Source organism: Triturus cristatus, chromosome 12 (assembly GCF_964204655.1).
Source record: "Triturus cristatus chromosome 12, aTriCri1.1, whole genome shotgun sequence".
NCBI lineage: Eukaryota > Metazoa > Chordata > Amphibia > Caudata > Salamandridae > Triturus > Triturus cristatus.
This window is the reverse complement of record NC_140595.1, coordinates 293,985,826-293,999,858: the sequence shown is the minus strand read 5'-3', so window position 1 is coordinate 293,999,858 and position 14,033 is coordinate 293,985,826. Positions and strand designations below refer to the sequence as shown.

At 47.3% G+C, this 14,033-nt stretch overlaps 1 protein-coding gene across 6 annotated transcripts in view; it reads left to right on the top strand.

Moving 5' to 3' along the window:
* Nucleotides 1–14,033, top strand: part of NDRG4 (NDRG family member 4) — an 885,840-nt gene that overhangs the window by 201,323 nt on the left and 670,484 nt on the right. The window contains exon 1 of one of the 6 annotated variants that reach the window (XM_085637546.1): nucleotides 1,477–1,595. The exons of the other annotated variants lie outside the window; for them this stretch is intronic. The gene's annotated coding sequence lies outside the window, so the exon portion shown is untranslated. Of the gene's footprint in view, nucleotides 1–1,476; nucleotides 1,596–14,033 lie in introns of those variants that run through there. 6 annotated transcript variants of the gene reach the window in all.

Sequence of the window (14,033 nt, the reverse complement as noted above, 5' to 3'; positions counted from 1 at the left end):
TTTGCCTTTTTTCTTCCTTCCCTTCTCCTTCTTCCCCCCAGCTTTTTTCTATCCCCGCACTTCTCACAAAGTTAAATGCCGCACAGTATATCCTGCACTCACGAATGTACCTCGCACAAGGGTATTTGACATCAATGTTCATTGCATACCTTGATGCCATATTGTATACGTACATCTAATGACAACAGATCCGCTGTTATTTGCTGCAATTTGCAAACTGTGCTGCCAATAATTTTATTTTTTTTAAAGCCAGGAACTCTTGTATGTGTTTCTGTTTGTTGAGTGTGAGCATAGCTGAAGAGCAAGAGTGGCAAACAATTGTGCAAGCCCCGAGTCACGATTTAGGGTCCTGGGTGGTGAATCCTAACATTGGGAGCTGTAGTATCACTGAGTATTCAGCTGCTTTTTGATTTGCAGAAGGATCGAGGAAGTTCTGATGTTGGTTGGTTTCTTGTTCCTGATCCTTGAAGGGTAGCTGGAGAAGGATTGTTTCTGTTTTTCTCTTGGCAGTATTTTTTTTCCAGTCTGGCAATGTCCTGGCATCCGATGTGGCTCAGTCTACCTGAGGTAGTTCATATGTCTATATCTCCGGCTGGTTAGGAGTGCCTGTTCTGGTGGTGTTGCATGTGATGCAGCTAATCTTGAAGGTCATGTGGGCTTGGAGGAGGAGTCCGTGTAGTTCCTCCAGGTTTGGAGTGATACGCTCAGTTTCTCTTGGGAGAAGTCCCTTGAGAAAATAGTCAAAGTGCACCAAGGGAACCAGAGCTTAGCATTATGAAGATTTAAGTTTAGGAATGTATAGAATAAAAAAAGTACTATTCATTAAGAATCTCATGGGAAGGTGCATGCTGAAATATGACTTACTGTGTCGTAACTGCACGTTTCTAGCACTGGATGGACAGATCCAGATCCTTGGACCATCACAGTAACAACTCTAGGTTTTTTTTTTGTTTAGCCTAAACATATAATTCAGTATTTGCTTAGCAGGATTGATTGTTACTTTTGGACCTTTTAAAGATGAAAGTAACAACCATTCCTTCCTATCTGGAAGTGGATAGCCCTGGTCTGGATTTAGGGGATTAGAAACAATATTGAATCACTTTGCACTTTAGAACATACCGTCCTCTGCGATGTCTGCTAAAGTTTACATACCTCCGTTGGATCCATCCAAAAATGGCGTCAGGTTATGTATACAGACATAGCATGTTTACTATAAATCCAAAACCGTAGTCTGCTTTAGCTTGCGCTCGGTGAAGTGATGAAGAAAGTGAGGCATACATACCTTTGATAGCCACGAGAGCTTATCTCACATTGTCAAATTCATGGCATTTAGAACTGGGAGGAAACCCAGCAGCTCTGGTTTGTGTCTGCTGAACCATGGTAAAAAACACTGATGTCACTGGCTCTCAAGGGCCACTTATATTGCTGATAAGTCACTTCTGTGAAGTCATGTGACTTCACTCCATGACTCCATTGGCACCTCCTAGTGCTATTCATCCCTGAAAAAATAATGTGATTCTTGTGTCACCGGGGAAGATGTTCATCAAATAAGCCTTCGGGAGCTCCTGTATCCACCAGAAAAACCGTTATCAAAGGTAAGTTACTTGTTCTTTTGACTTTCTGATTCATAGAAGTCTTCATTCTCAAATCTATTACTGGATGCAAGTGTGACATTTACAATATTCAGATTAGTTTCAGCCTCACTGATAGTTTTGCAGGCTAACCTGTGCAGTGTTTAGTATTTAGTTTGGACCAGTAAAAGTGGCTGCTATTATCTGACTGTCTGTAACTGAATCCTCGCGTTTGTTTCTCTTTTGCCCGTCTGTATCTGACTGAATCTCTCTGCAGTGCTTCAGTTAGTGCTTAGCCCCGACTTTGCATATTGGCTGCAACACCAATGTTTGCTTACAGAAGACATCAGAGCTTTTGAGAAAAGGATTCTGTGCACTTCTCAAACAAGAAATAGTTCCCTGCTTAGATTCTAACACTGAGCTAACAGAAGCGATTCCATAATAGTGGGTGGAGTTGGAGGTGGATATGTATTTAGCAAATCTGATATTTTAAGTCGACGCAGCATTGGTATGAATTTACTGATAGTAGATATTTACGAGTTTAAGGAAAGATCAATAAGAGCGATGCCTCAAAAGACATTTTAAGCACATTGGACCATTCCATAGTGGTGTACTCTGAGCTGAAGATTGCCTATTGCAGCAGATTGACAATGGGCGTTTTCTGTGTTATTTATTTAGATAAAGTTTTATATAGCGCAAACATGACCCTTTTGAGCGCTGTACATAAAAAAAGCCAAAGGTGAACACACAAGAGTATACACATGTGGGTGAACAAAAAGAGAAGAACGTAGATCTCATTCAGAGATTCCAGAATTGAAATGTTCATCTAACTAATATATAAAGTGGCATCATAGAAAAATAAATTACTATAGGTATGCCCAGATTCTGCTGCTGCTGCCTTCTTGGCCTCTCTTGCTGCCGCCTCTCCTTAATGCCCCTGCTCTCCAGGCTTGCCCTCGCTCTCCCGCTCTGTCTTCCCGCTCTTTCCACCCCCCCCTTCCGCTCCCCGCCGCTGCTCTCCTGTGGCCCTACCCCCTTCTCTTGGCACCCGCTCCCCATTCGCCACCCCGCTCCCGCCTCCCAGCTGCTCCTCCCTCCCACTTCGCCATATATGGCGGGGACCGCGCGTATGCGCAGCGGCCACACGCAGCGGGCGCGCCGATTGCGCGCCGAAGGCACGCCAAAGGCCAGCCCGCCTACGCCCGTCCACGCCTGGACCGCGCCCAGCACCAGAACCCCTGGACCCCGCCGGAGCCAGCCAACCCGTCAGGGATAAGACGCCGCCACCCTCCAAGCACTCAACACTGGCCGACAGCCAGCCTGCTACCAAGCCAACCCGAAACGCACCCACGGAGCATTCACCTGCCACGCCTGCAACTTCACCTGCACCCGATCCTGCACCGCACCCACCAAGCCAGGCTCCAGCAACGACCACCTCAAGTGCATCTTGCTCAACATCCGCTCCATCCACAGGCACGCCGTCGAACTCTGGAACCTTCTCGACACAACATCACCAGACGTCGCCTTCCTCACAGAAACATGGATGAACGCCTCCTCAGCTCCCGACATCGCCATAGCCATCCCGGATGGCTACAAGATTGCCCGGAAGGACCGCGTCAATCAAGCCGGAGGAGGCATCGCCATCGTCCACAGAAACACCATCCGAATCACGACCAACTCCGACGACATCCTCACCGCCGCCGAACACCTTCACTTCCAGATACACACCGACCCCAAGACCACCCTCAGAGGCACCCTCGTCTACAGACCCCCGGGACCACGCACACAATTCAGCGAAGCCATCGCAGACTTCGTCAGCCCGCACGCCCTTACCTCCTCAGACTACATCCTCCTAGGAGACCTCAACTTCCACCTGGAGAACAACAATGACAGCAACACCGCCACCCTGCTGGACAACCTCGCCAGCCTCGGACTCAAGCAACTGGTAAACACCCCCACCCACATTGCCGGCCACACGCTTGACCCCATCTTCTCCTCCAGCAAGCACATCTCCTTCAGCCACTCCACCGGACTGCACTGGACAGACCACAGCTGCGTCCACTTCAACTTCAGGAGAACCACGACCCACAACCACCCTCAACAGGTTCCCCGCAGAAGCTGGAGCAAGATCACTGCCGACCAGCTCACCACCTCCCTCAGCCAGAACCCCCCCACCAACACGACGGACCCCATCGAAGCAGCCCGCTACCTCACACAGTGGCTCACCAACTGCGCCGATGACCTCGCACCACTGAAGAACCCCCCCAGCAGACACGGCAGCAAGAAAGCCTCCTGGTTCACCAACGACCTCAAAAACTCCAAGAAAACCTGCCGTACCCTCGAGAAAGCCTGGCGCCACGACCAGACTACAGAAAACATGACAGCCCTCAAGAACGCCACCTGCAAACACCACCAACTGATCCGCACCACCAAAAGGACCACATTCAAAGAACGACTGGACAACAACTCCCACAACAGCAAGGAACTCTTCAGCATCGTCAAAGAGCTCTCCAGCCCCAGCGCCTGCAACACCGACATCACACCCTCGCAGGACCTCTGCGACTCACTCGCCTCGTTCTTTCACCGCAAGATTGCCGACATACACAACAGTTTTGGCGCACAGACCGCGCACACTACCACCGATCCGGCGCCCTCCACCACCACCCTCCGCACCTGGACGACGGTCAGCACCGAAGATACCACCCACACGATGAACACCATCCACTCCGGCTCCCCAACCGACCCCTGCCCACACCACATCTTCAACAAAGCCGACTCCATCATCGCACCCCAACTCCGGAACATCATCAACAGCTCCTTCGCATCCGCCACCTTCCCAGAGAGCTGGAAACACGCCGAGCTCAGCGCCCTCCTGAAGAAACCCACCGCGGACCCACGGACCTCAAGAACTTCCGCCCCATTTCGCTCCTCCCCTTTCCGGCCAAAGTCATCGAGAAGATCGTCAACAAACAACTCTCTGCCTTCCTCAAGACCAACGGATCCCTCGACCCCTCGCAGTCCGGCTTCCGAGCAAACCACAGCACCGAGACCGCCCTCATCGCAGCCACCGACGACATCAGGTCCCTGCTCGACAACGGGGAAACAGCTGCCCTAATCCTCCTGGACCTCTCGGCAGCCTTCGACACCGTATGCCAAAGCACCCTGATACAGCGCCTCAGCAACATTGGAATCCAAGGAAAGGCCTTGGAATGGATCATCTCGTTCCTCGCCGGCAGAACCCAGAGAGTCCGCCTTCTCCCGTTCCGGTCTGTGGCCACCGAAGTCATCTGCGGCGTCCCGCAAGGATCCTCACTCAGCCCCACCCTCTTCAACGTCTACATGAGCCCCCTCGCAGGCATCGCACGCCAACACAACCTCAACATCACCTCCTATGCCGACGACACCCAGCTGATCCTCTCCCTCACCAACGACCCCGCCACAGCAAGAACCAAACTCCAGGAAGGAATGAAAGACGTCGCGGAATGGATGAAGCTCAGCCGGCTGAAACTGAACTCAGATAAGACGGAAGTCCTCCTCCTGGGAACATCCCCTTCCGCCTGCGACGACTCCTGGTGGCCCCCTGCCCTGGGCTCCGCTCCAAAGCCAACGGACCATGCTCGCAACCTGGGCTTCATCCTGGACTCCTCCCTCACGATGACCAAGCAAGTCAATGCCGTCTCGTCATCCTGCTTCAACACCCTGTGCATGCTCCGAAAGATCTTCCGGTGGATCCCCACCGACACCAGGAAGACGGTCACCCAGGCCCTCGTCACCAGCCGACTGGACTACGGAAACACCCTCTATGCTGGAACCACAGCCAAACTACAGAAAAGACTCCAGCGCATACAAAACGCCTCTACACGACTTATCCTGGACACCCCCCACTTCAGCCACATCTCTCCCCAGCTGAGAGACCTGCACTGGCTCCACATCAGCAAGAGGATCACGTTCAGACTCCTCACCCACGCACACAAGGCTCTCCATGACATGGGACCCACATACCTCAACAACCGACTCACATTCTACACACCCACCCGCCACCTCCGCTCCGCCAGCCTCGCCCTCGCCACCGTCCCGCGCATCCGCAAGACCACCGCCGGAGGAAGATCCTTCTCCTACCTGGTGGCCAAGAGATGGAACTCCCTCCCCACCCACCTACGACTGACCCAGAACCATCTCTCCTTCAGGAAACAGCTCAAGACCTGGCTCTTCGAGCAGTAGTGGATCCCCCTCCCCCCAGCACCCTGAGACCCTACGGGTGAGTAGCGCGCTTTACAAATTCATTGATTGATTGATTGATTGATAGTAGGACCATATAGTGTAAGGGCAAGCCACAGAAGTTAAAGTCTGGGAAGATTGCATCTTTATTGTGGTAGGAATCTATTCATTAATAGAGACTTTACTTTCTGTTTGAAGAGTACTGTTGTGGTGTTGGTTTTGGTCTCAGGGGGAAGCGAGTTCCAAATTATAGAGGCAATTCCGTAGAAGGAACATTTGCAGGTTTTCTTGTTGTTGAACATGTAGGGCTTCAGTAGAAGGGAACCTGTGTTTCATAAAGATCTATTTTAACCTAATAGGACGCGTTTCATTGACAGGTAGGTTAGAGTGTTGTGGCGAAGAGCTTTGAGAGTCATGCAGGCGATTTTTAGGTGGATGTTTCACCTCATATTGTAGCCAGTTCAGCACTTTCAGGTCTGTTTAATATGATCGCTGTTTTTAGCCTGTGATGAGTCGAGCTGCTGGGTTGAGGGTTGCCTTCAGAGGAGCCAGTTTTTATTTTGATAGACCCATGAGGGTAGCACTCACAAAATCTAGTTTGGAGATCACTAGTGCTTGAACCACTGTCTTGAGATCTGCAGTCGACAGAAGAGGTTTTAATTTCCTTAGTGTGTGCAGTTGGTAGTTAGCACCCCTGGTGGCGGTGCGATGTGATCATGCAAAGAGAGGTGATGGTCCAAAGATATTCCTAAAGATTTTCATGAGGTTATGATGTGTGGAGTACAGTTCAAGGCTGTTAGATGTGAGGGCCATTCTTTGACGTTAGGAGTGTGGTTGGGTGTGGAGATTAAGAGGAATTCAGTTTTGAGAGCATTGAGTTTAAGGTGGTTACGAGTTAGCCAGTGTTAATTTTTTTGTCAGGGTGTTATTGAGGATGCTGATGTCTTCTGGAGAGGTAATTATTTTTATGTAGAGATATGTATCATCAGCCTACTTTGACAGTCTGAGGATTTCAGTCAAGGGTTCTATGAGCAGATTGAACAGGTTGGGGGAGAGTGAGGAGCCTTATGGCACACCAATCATGACTCGCATCTGGATGGATAGATCGTGGTTGATCAGAACTCTTTGAGAACTGTTGTGTAGGAATGAGGACAACCTATTTAACACTGTTCCGGAAAACCCCATTCTGCATTCTAGGAGGTTATTATGTTTAACCATGCGAAACGCAGCTGACAGGTCAAGCAGGATGAATAAGCAGGACTCACTACGGTCGAGAAATCATAACCAAGATGTACTGGTAATTTTAGTTCTTGGTACACATTAATAAAGTAATAATACTACTAATAATAATAATGATTTTGTATAGGTCTCTCATGACATTAGTCGTGTCTGCACATTTAAAGGATATTTATTGCTTCTACCTATACACGAAAGTCAGCTGTGAACAACTACCTTTAGCTGTCACACAAGGGAATTGAAGAAAGACTGATCAGGGCAGGTCTGTATGTATAAATTGCTGTCAATGGAAACAATGCAGGGTTCTTTGTGATATGTTGTATGCATGTTACCACAAGGAAGAGTAACTTACAGTCCTTATCTGTAGAACCAGGTATAGGAACCTCACTTTTCTGACTTGTACGGAGTGGTGAATTGAAGACACGCTGGTCCAAGGTATTGCAAGATTTCTAAAAAGCACCCTGAAAGTCATAATTTGAAGTATCCACTGTACATAAGATAAAGGTCTGTCTGGTGTTCTTGGCGGTACTAAGAAAAGTGTTTTTCCTTTGGAAATAAGACTGCGATTGGACTATGTACTTCTGCTCTCACCTCTCTTTTAGTGCCATATGATATTATTATGGTTGGTAAATGTGTCATAATAAAAGCAGTGTTTGAAATAATTTCCTATACTATCTGTTGACTTCTCAGACATTTAAATGTAATAAATGTAAAATAAATTGTTTGTTATATTTTAAAAATAGAGACCATCAGCCCTTGGTCCCTATTTACCACCTGAGTGTCCAGCCTGAATTCAGGGACAGACGAAGTTAGCCATTAGAGCAGAAACAAAGGTGGTGCAACCATGTGGATATAAACAAGAAAGGGAACATGTAGACATGTACCTGTGTTGTACATAGAATAGTATAGTTGTGCTTTGAGTTTTCAAATTTCAGATATTGTTTCTGTACCCGAACTCAAGCATCACCCTGCAAGCAAGCAGTGACTCTACCGGTTCAACTTTAGCATGAAACTAATAACCCTCAGAAAATCAAACCTCTAGCTCACACAATAAAAGAAAAGATACATATGGACTACCCTGGGGACATTGAAGCCAGTGAATAGACCTATGAACACCTTAACGGGGTCTCTACTTTGTGTTGGTCTGAAGAAGAGCCGTGATCCTTAGTCAATCAAATCTAGGCAAACAGGGACACTGACTGCCTAATCCTGGAGGCCTAGTTCCCAACAGCCTAAGCTAAGCTTGCTACTATCCGCCCGCTTAGCTACGGCCATAGCCGGCCACTACCACCCACAGGATTGCCAGGCCTAGTGATGGCCTCCACACGGTACCTGCATTTCACTCTCATCCTTGTTACAATTCCTACTGGTCTGCAGAAGCAGTAGGGTATATAGGTAGCTCGTTATCAGCTGGCTTCCACAAAGGCACCGTCTGCAGGGAAACCTAGTCTAATGCCTTTCTCCCCAATCCAGTACCTGTACTTTCCTGATTAGCTTTTCTTCCAAAATGGGACAAATGTCTACGTGTGATGTCAGTTTATTAGGCTCCAACTTCAATACCTTTAATTCTCAGGCATTCAGTGAATTTCTGAAGTTTTTTTGAATATCTAATTATAACTGTCTGTTAAAATTTGTTTTTTTCATTGAATTTCTATTTTTTTTTTTTAATGTAAGTCATTGTCAATATATAAAAGGCAGGCCGATTGGTTTTGTCAAGGGGTCATTACAATATCAAAAAACAATTTAATAAAGCATTTCCAGCCACAACAGCCTTACACAGGTGTTAAGGTCAAGCCATAAGGCCAATCACAAAGGGCCCCTGCATTCCCAAGCTCAAGAGCAAAACCTCCAGCTCTGGGAATGTTTATAAATATCATCAAATTTTCCTTGGGTCATATTCTGTAGGCCCCGGGAAACACAAGGTTAATTTTGTTTAAATATTTCTGGGGGTGCTGCTGCACTCCCTGCAGCCCCTCACTACACTTTTGTAACATTATGGTGGTACCCCTGACCAGATTTGGGTACCACAAAGGAGGAAAAAATAATCACATTTCTCCTTTGAAGCGCATTAAAAGGCGCTGCAGTCCGGAAACAGTGACTAATAAATGAGCAGCTCTGGCCACTCATTTATTGCTCTTTATTTTGCCTTGTATGTTTTTATTTGTGGGTGCCCTAGTCTCACCCGGGCACCCCCAACTTTTTGTTTTGTTGGTTGTTGCCAATGCCCCGCAACTTCTACCGGCTCCCTGGCCTGCACCCATACTGGGTGTTGGCCAATGTTTTGGGGGACTACCCCTTTCCCGCAAAAGGGTGCCCACATCTCTCATATGCCTTGGGTGCTGCAGCTCAACAGCCAGCACCCAACCTGGGTGCTGGCGGTAGCCGGCAACAACTATGTCCCCACACTGCAGGAGCAGATTTTAACCCTGCTCCCACAGCGGGAGCAAATATTCACAAATATTTGCTCCCACCTGGCTGGGGCATTACTGGTCCCGCCGGAGGAGGTACACATAGTTAGTGCACCAGGCTATGGTGTACCTGGTGCCGTAACAAGGCCAGGGAAGGGGGGAGGCACCACGCTCCCTCCTCAAAAAATGGAAATCATCTCAGAGGTATGAGGTCTCCAGGGCTGTACTATGGCTTGGGGAAGGGGACCCATGCCTTTCCCCAAAAATAAAATTGTTCCTGGTAGATGTTGTCCCTGGGGTCTTTGAAAGGCTCAAGAAGGTATGCCGCACACTCCCACACCCTTATAAAAAGCCCTGGGGGTGAATTCCATCGGACCTTCAGAAGGCTCAGGGATGGGTACTGTATGCTGCCCTCTCCATTTCAGTTGGCACCGGCCCGGGAGGATGGAGTCCCCAGGGCCTTCAGAAGGCTTGTGTATGCCCCTCCTCATTAAAATGGTATTGCCCTGAGGGTTGAGTTCCCCGGTCCTTGAAATTTTTCCAGGAGGGGGACACTCGTTCACCTCGCCATAACTTTAATGTGCCATTTTTCCGGGTCCTGGCCCACCCAGGGTGGCTTTCATTTAACAATGACAGGAGGCTGCCATTGTCTTTTTTTGTCTTTTTTGAAAGGTTAGCAGTCCATAGTACTGTTTAAGAAAAAAAAGGGTTTTGCTCCACCCTACCCTGACCAGCCTTAGGGGATCAAGGTTTTCCTACCCTCCCCTATGTTTTTGTCTCATATTTTTTCACGACAGGGGACTGAGTCACCGAGTCCTAAGATGACTGATGCAACATCTTTCTCAGTCTTTAGACCAGATCAATAATACATCTCCATAAAAGTGTTTAGCTACCCGAGAGGGTTGAATAAAAGAACTCCAAGGACGAGCAGTATCACTCGCCTGTGAATAGGACATGAGCCATCTTTGCCTCCTGCACAACGATTTGAGAGCTTACTGGAATGTGCCAGTTTTGATCAAGTACAATCTGTACAACCCGATGCTCCCTTTGCATTTTCTCTTGGCAGATAAGTTTGATCATGTTACCAAATCAGTGTCTATTTGCATATGGCACTGAAAGTACAAAATGGAAATGAATCTGTTTTGTAATGTTTGATATGTTAATGTCATTTATCTCTGTAGCAGGCCGATGGCTAGGTGGCAATTGTGACAAGAATCCCAACTGCCTGTTCTGTAAACCCAAACTTGTTCTGCGCCTTCCATTGAGGATTGAGGCCTGTATTTTTGCCTGGGCCCTTCTGTGTTTTTCTTCGTATAGTCTAATCCGTACCTCCTGCACTCACGGGGCTGGAGTAGGGAACAAGAAGCAGCCCACTCCCTCTTTCCATCCTCCCTCGCTCTCCTCTCTAACGTCTCCCTGCGCACCCACAACACTGGTAGAAGGATTTATGACCCGGTACCAGATATATTGGCCACTCTGAACTCTGTTTTTATTAAATGTGCAACTCACGAATTGATTCTCAAAGTCCATGTCAATGCTGGTTTTAAAGTGGACAAGGAGAGAAACAAATGGGTTTTTTGTTATGTGGTTTTATATAGCGCGAACTCGACCCGAAGGTATTGGAGCGCTTTACATGAGCACCAATTACGTTACACAAGGACATGTTCCTTTTTGTTAGACACGGGGAGATTACGCGAATTGCCCGGAATCACAGGAGGGTGAGCCGACGCCCAGATTCGAACCTGGTTCCCCAGTTCCAAAGTCAGCAGCGCTGGCCGTTACCCCACATCCTCTCAATGCTTACAGGCCAGGGGCGCTATTATGTATAGGCAGTGGCGTCACTAGGGTTGGTGTCACCCGGTGCGGGTAACTCATGGTGTCACCCCCTCACGACTTACCGCATGGACCTCCTCCGCCCCGAGTCCGCCAGTGGACACAGTTGGCAAATAACGGGACCATACAGAATCCTTAGTAACGTTTGTAAATGTAGGTCCTATATTTACAAAATGTGCCTGTTAACAACAGTGTGATAATGATTCGTTAATCAGGTTGTACAGTGGGCTACCTGCTAGTCAACAGTTTATTGGAATTTATAATATCATTGGTATGGTACTTTTTACTGGTGTGGTGTTCCCACTATCCATCAACACGATATATCAGTGGTCGAAGTGGGGGAAAAATAGTATGGGAACTGTGGGCGGAGAATCAAAGGGCGGGAATAACCCAAGGATTGGATCAGTGGGCAGAGCCAGAGGCGTGGCCAGAATGCGCAAACATCCCAATTTTTTGTATTTGTTTGGTTTCACTGCCCAGTTTTATCAACCAATGGATACACATTATTATTTAAGGTTATAATGAGTTATTGACAGTAAAATGTGTTCACAAAGTGGGATAAACTTCTAATCACAGAATGTCCCCAAATACGATAAAATGTGGAAGCACAAGCCATTTGTCTCCGAGCCATGGAGTTTCTGTCATCAGCACTTCTCCCTTTACCAAAACAGCAGTTCAAACATGAATGGCTAAAAATCCTAGTTTGCAAATGTTTTCTAAATAATAATGGCTCTGCCATATTTGCCTCATAATGCAAGATCTGCAGCATGATCTCACCATTTAAACTAATAAATTGTGTGTTGCTCAAACGTATCAAAAGTTAATAAAAAATTTCACTTGTGTTGCTGCGGAGTAGATGACAGTTAATAGCTCACTGTTCCATGTTAGGATTTTAACTTATAAACTGCAAGTAACAAAAGGATCTCTCTGACAAAAGCAGTAGCCCACTGGCCTATTTACATTATGTGCACTTTGTGATCTGCATGGTACATGTTCTTTGCAGCAGGTACATTAACCCTCTGAGCTACCTTTCCATGAGTCAAATCTTCCATTAGACAAAATTCCGATCTCTCTCTAGGAAGGACATTAATCACCAGAGTCATCATGACATTTTTATTGTTACCAAAAATTACTGGCGGCCAGGAAGGAGGCAGCAAGCGCTTTTAAAACCATAATATACTTGCAAAAATGATGCCTCCACCTAAAGTGAGCACCTGGTGCGGTCACACCGGTTGCACCGCCCTTGAGCTGGCCCTTCTCAAGGGTCTTGTAATCTCAGTGACAGGGTCACTGTTCTAGGGTGTACTGCTTTGTAGGCCTGCCCGCAAGACTGGAGGTGAACTTCAGTATGAATAGTGGTGGACAAGCCTTGAAGGTTAACCTACACTTGTCATGCTAGGGTCCACCTGCTGGTGCTACGACACCGGGGCTTCTAATGTCTTGCGAAGCCTTCTAAGGTCTAGCATGAGATAGTGCTCTCTCAGGAGAGTGGTCTGGCGGACTGGTTATTAAGGCTGAACCTGGTTCCCCAGTTCCAAATTCAGCAGCTCTGGCCATAGTGCCACATCCTCTCCCCCACTGAACACCATCCTGCCCCACTGGGAAAAACTCAGACTGCCTTCAACTACAACCCAATTGTTGCCAGCTATAAACACCTGGATGCGGCTCAATTTAAATTACGCACTGGGCAAGAGCAATATGTGGCCTACAAAAAAAAGTGACAGCATCCTGGAAAAAGCAAACAATCATAAGGAATGCAAAATTTTGCAAACCATGTGAAATGTAAGCAGGAACAACATGGTTACCTTAACGCTTTTACACTCACTGTTCAGAAATCAGTGAGTGCTTTTGCCTGAAAAGTTAAGGACATGACAACAGGGCCCTGAATGGACCCATTTCAATGGCCATTGCTTATATCCTTACAAAACGTAAGCAGTATGGTAAAAAAAAGACAACATCCCTAGATACAGAGCAGCAGTACACATTTTGTTTTTCAATCCTCACATTGCAGTACCTCCAGGATTGGTGCACTAGCTCCAAGCCCAGGGAAAACAAAGCCAAGACAACAAAAATAGCACTTCACTGGCAAACTCTGTAAAAGTGGCGCTAATGTGTTTGGGTGTGAATAAAAATCAATCTGGACAGTTTGCTACCACTCTGTCTTACTTTGTTTAGTTATTTACTTTTCATATTTTTAAACTTTTATTCCTGATGCTGCATTTTGGAATTAAATGTCAGAAAAATACGACATTGATTTCCAGCAAAAGTGATTTTCTTTTTTGGATCCATTTCACAGGGAAGCAAATAAAAGAAAGGAGAGGAGACAGTGTGCACTGCGCACAGGCACGTCATCTTCCTAAAAGGTTAGGTTGCTCTGCGCACACGGGCCCCAGGGCCGGCTTTAGCGCTGGTGGCGCCCTGTGCGACAATGTTTGTTGGCGCCCCCCCAATGACCACCTCCACCACGGATTCTCTCACTAGCACCCTTTAACAGTGACCAAGTCACCATAACCACACTCTCTCAGATGCATTGAATTAGTTATATAGCGCCACTCATACCAGTGTAGGGTGTCCGAGCACTTTGCATCACACACACATTACACAGAGACAATCAATCATAGGTGTGTAAATCCGTGTATAGGAAATGATACATAAACCAAAGGACTGAAAGTGTAGGAGTCACATGTCATCCATACTGGTAGGCAGTATAGTGCTTGGTGTGGAGAAGCACAAACGCAGAGTCGAAAAAGAAACAGCATAGTTGGGA